The following is a 5,321-nucleotide window of genomic DNA, read 5'->3' on the forward strand; positions in this document are numbered from 1 at the left end:
TCAGGTATATGCGGATTGATTATGAAGCATGGCTTTTGGTGTTTCACCGAAGGTTTTGGCACTTTTGGCAATTGTCTGGTGTATTGTTCGATTGTGTGTTTCACTGTATACATATATTTGATAATTCATATAGTAATCTGTTAAGGGTTTTCGATATAAAACGAGATACTTGTTCTCACAGAGCGAGACAGGTACTGATTCCTAATGCCGACTAAGAGTTACAGTCACTTTATAACATCAAGAGATGAGTGATTGTGTTGTTTCATCACCAGAGATAAATTCTATCGTGTTGATTGGTGAAAACAATGCGCATAAGTGGCAAGTGACGTTAATAATAACAAGGAAGTGTCGACTGTCGTCTAGTGCACTTTTTACAAAATTATAAAAGACTTGTATTCTCGAAAGTATTTGTTACGAATGGGGGTATCCCAGTCTGGAAACCGCACTTTGACGGTCAGAATCATGATTCTTTTTATGAATGAACTAACACTCTGCTTGTATTCTCTGTCGGCTTTGTTTTTCCAGCTAGTGTAAGCCTTGCAGTAAGAAGATTTGGTAATAATATTAAGCACCTTAGAATAATAGCCGATAAGAGTTTCCACGCCGTACAGAGTTGAAAAGCCTCTCTTTCTCCGTCTTCTGTCGCTGGAAATAATATAGAAACAAATTTCCAGATCCCGTCTCTTTTGAATGGCTCTAACGTCGTGTAGTCTTGGATTCTTTCGATCATATTGGCTCAGAACACGCGTGAAGGATTCCACTTTAAAAATATACAGTAAAAAAAAAAAATTAGGGTTGGGAATTTCCAGACTGGGAACCCCCTTGACTGTTCAGTATAGATTATGTATTATAAAGCGATGGACCTTATTTCTTTACGTATAGTCGTTGCTCAGTCAATTCATAGAAAATTAAAAATTATTATTATTACATACAAATAGGTAGATGGGTTTCACACTACAATAAAACATTAAAAAATGAGTAATTATAGTAATCTATAAGTGAGACGAAAAACGTTATATGTTTTAAAGTATATAAATTAACGTAATACTTACATGGTAATAAATTGCTTTGTTGTAATTTGCTACGTTGCCTTAATTTCCTACGTTAACTCCATAGAACTGCATATTTGGTCATTTTTACCTAGGTGTTACGTCTGTTCAATGTATCGTTTACGTTTTTCTCCGAATATAGCAGAAAGAAGGAAGAATTGTTAAATAATTTTTCCGACTAGAACAAACTTGAATCTTACAGTAAAATCTTTAAACTGGAACCTCAAGTTTGTTCAGATTTTTCCAAAAATATCGGCATATAATCATATGCTACACAATCAGTTATAAAGTATTTTGACAAAGATAGTTATTGGCTCAGTTACGAACAAACATAAAATACAAAAAGCAATAATATTCCGGACGAATCAAAATAACAACGAATTTCGTATTGTCAAAATATTTTTTAACACTACTGACTTTTGATTGTAAGAGTTTCGAATCGTCTATTGCAAATGTATGTATGTCATATCCTACCGAAGCCATTTGATGCGGATATTGTGTCTTGCTAGGGCCGTTTTTAGGCGAATGGTCGCCCGCGTTCAAAAGCATCGATAGCTGCCCCCCCCCTTCATTTTTCTCAACTCCCTAGATTTAGATGTCACCTGAGTAAGTGTTCAGGTTCATTTCAAAATCGATAGTAGCTGAAATTCCGGTGACATAACGCCATGTTTTAAATTTCAAATCAATCCGTTGAAACCGTTCGATTCGTTTTAAGGCTGCAAGAAGCTGTTTTGCGAACCTTCATTATCTTGTACAGTCTGAATACCGGTTTGAATTCTCCTTAAAATTAGTGGGAATAGTAGATTCCTATTGCATGAAGTTATATTTTTAATTTGAAACCGATCCGGCTGACCATTCGATAGATAACGAGGCCCCAAGCTACTCTCTATGCAAAAATGGAGTGGCGAAGGCGGAGAAGAGGAAGAAAAGAAGAAAAAAATTGTGTTTATAGTAAATTTTTCAGGTAATATCTCCGGAACCCGTACCGCTCAAGCGATCAGCATGAAACTTGGGCAATTGATGCCTTATTTTGGCAAAAAGTGCGACGTTTTACTTTTGGGAAATTTCGAAAAAAAATTTACAGATCGGTTATCACTCACCGAGATTGGGAAAATTTTCACAGTTGCATCAAAAGTATCGAACTATCCGGCATGATGCCACTCGACGATGATGTAACACACAGTTTGAGCCCAGTCCCATAAGATTTGATGGTAAAATGACGTATATATATAAGGCTATTGTAGATAACTTTATGAAAACCATTATTCGCGCGCATAATGAATTTTAATTGCAATTTGAATTGTTCAGCTTAGCATTATCAATTTTAAATATTCAGCAATAGTCCTTCAACAGATGAAAACATTCTAAGTTGACTTAGGAAATAGGTACTAGGTATGTAATAAGGTACTCACATAGACGTGAAAAAAAACATCCGTATGTAAAAGTGAAAATATTCATTTATTTTCGCATGAATATAATGCATAATGAATATAATTTTCGCATAATAATGAATATATGAATATGATACAAAATGTACATATATGTTACATGTGTACGTTTATGTTTTGCAGAATTTAGCTTTCTTTTTGTGCAATTGATTTTCTTTTTTTTTGCTCTGCATTCATGCGTGTGCAGTACTGCTGCATCCTTTCAGACACGTACATACAATTGGGTTAATTGATATATTATTTCATGCGCATGGTCTTTGCACGGGAATGCCAAGCCACCGTGATTGCATACGTCAGTAAAAATGTCCTCAAACACGTAAGGGGATTGGCAATGAATTTGAAATTTTTCTTCCAATTATTGAATGAAACGGTATAATTGGCCGTTTGGATGTGCCAACCCATCTCTTCGTTGCCAATTATTCAATACAGCTTCGGGAAGGATTGCCGTGTTCTTTGGATTTAATAAAGCATGTTTACATTTGATGCACTTGACGTTATTGCAGACTCGTTTAACTAAGTCGGCAGTCAAACAATAATTTATGCAACTGGCTACCTCTGGCATGGCATAATCATGCTCAGTGGTTTCTGTGAAAACCCAATCTTCGTGTTTAATAATTTTCTGCAACTGTTGTTTAACAGAATTTGCAAGTTCAATGGAAGTATCGGGATTGGCGTATATTGTTTTAAGATCCCCGAGTGTCACCAAAGGCTCTGCCAGGGTATTGTCACCGGTGCAAAAGTACAAAAATTAAAGTTCATTTTCTAAAATACATGAGTTTTTATCAACGACAATTGCACGGTACTATATCGGACAATACTGCTAGTTCGGTCAAATCAGTTCCTCACGGTTCCTCGGGACGGTTGAAAAAATGCGTAAAGCAACCTTGGTTCCTTTTTTGGTTTTTTTTTACGGTTAATGGCCTCTCAAAGGAACGGTTGCAGAACTTCCTAGGGTGAATGGACGAAAATGGGATACTCTGGAAATAGGTGGCTCGAATTACATAATAAATAGATAGATTAATTATAGATTAATTAATAAATTAATGGATATCGTTAATTACACATTTCAGTTACCGTATTGACACCCAACCACATGCAACCTATAGATTATATATTAGGGTGGGTCAGAAAAACCGACTATTTTTTTTTTCACTTTATACTCTGAAAAATCGGTTGCTATACACCTGTAAAAAATACTCACCAAATATGAGCTCTTAATTTTGATAGGAAGGTTCTCCGTTTTATAGTTTTCCATTTGTTCCTCAGTATTAGAAACGAAAATTTATATCTCTCTATTAAATGTTAGTTAAAAAATATCTCTTTTCATATTATTGTAGGAAATTGAACGCTCTACAAAAAAGGTCTCATATAATTTTTCCGTAAACCTCACCGTCTGAAAGATATCAAAGGTTTAAGTTTGATTATTTTAAGACAAATTTCTGTTTTGCTTATGAATTTTATAACTCGTTCAAAGAAAAAAATTTATGAATTGCGCGGTCCATAGTTTTGTAGGAAATTAACTGTTCTACAAAAATAGTCTCTTATGATTTGTCGATTAAATTAAGCGTTTCAAAGATATTCATCGTCAAACTCCAATGGTTGCAAATTTTTACAGTTTTTTATTAATAATTCAGAAAATTTTAATTCAGTTTATGACTTTCAGGAAAATTTATACGAATTTGAGAGGATCTTGATTCACTCGACCCGTTAACACGTACTCGAAACCACAGTGTTGTGTCGAGTATTCGACGAGATGGCGAAAACCGCAATTGTTTGTGTTTGGCCAGCATTCAAACTAAAGCGTGATTAGCTTTCTCTGAAAAATTTGACGATTTGAGGCCTTCATTTCCGAAATCGATCAACCCCTTGTACGTCAGTTCCTTTGTATTCACGCTGACACTCTCCCGAGTTGACATTTCATCTAGAAGAAGAATTCCAGGTCGCTGCGATTCTTCTATGTTTGCCAGAGAAACTTTGAGAACTTCAAAAAATTCTGAATCGAAACCGCAACTAGTTTTTATTTTCGATGAGTATCTGTGTATGATGAGTAGTAAATAGTTAAAAATAAGAAATCGTGAATCGAATTAAAATACTCAAAAAGACATTAACTACGAATAACTCATACATGGCAATTCTAAATAATATGTACTGCAAAAAATCGCACATGTACTTATCACAAAAATGTTTGTCATATAAAATAATATCGTCAATAACAATAACATACCTTCGAACCGTTCTCACAGACGGGAAAGGCAAAATTTCATTGGACCGTAGAAATTCGTACCCAGCTGCAGATCTCATATGCAACAGCATACATAGCAGCATCCATTCATCTGAATAATAACGTTCTTTTGAATTTTTATGCTTCGCTGCTTCGATTATGTGGTTTAGGACGTGGATTTGATTTTTGAGGATTTTTCCGCTCTCAATGTATTGCCATTTGCCATTTTCTGACGCATTTCAAATACCTCTTGCTTCAGACTTTTAATTTTTTGCCTCGCAAGACGTTTGATTCTCATTGCTGAGCGATACTTCGCCTGCATTTTCAGCAATTGTTTTTTCTGTTCCCTTAAATCGACTTTTTTTTTTCTTCGTACTTGTACCTTTCCCTGGATGTATCGGCGAAGATTTGTGTCGATAGCGTGTTTAGTCTTGCTACAATGTACGCAAACTTTCTTATCGGAAAGTAGCAGAGGACATTCAACGTGTCGCCAAGTGGAGGAAAAATCTTTTTTTAGTTTTTCGCAACTGAGCTGCTCAATTTCGGGCTTTACTGGTGGTTCCCAACAACCACGACACACATTCAGCCGATGAATTGCAAACA

This window comes from Diprion similis, chromosome 1 (genome assembly GCF_021155765.1).
Source record: "Diprion similis isolate iyDipSimi1 chromosome 1, iyDipSimi1.1, whole genome shotgun sequence".
NCBI lineage: Eukaryota > Metazoa > Arthropoda > Insecta > Hymenoptera > Diprionidae > Diprion > Diprion similis.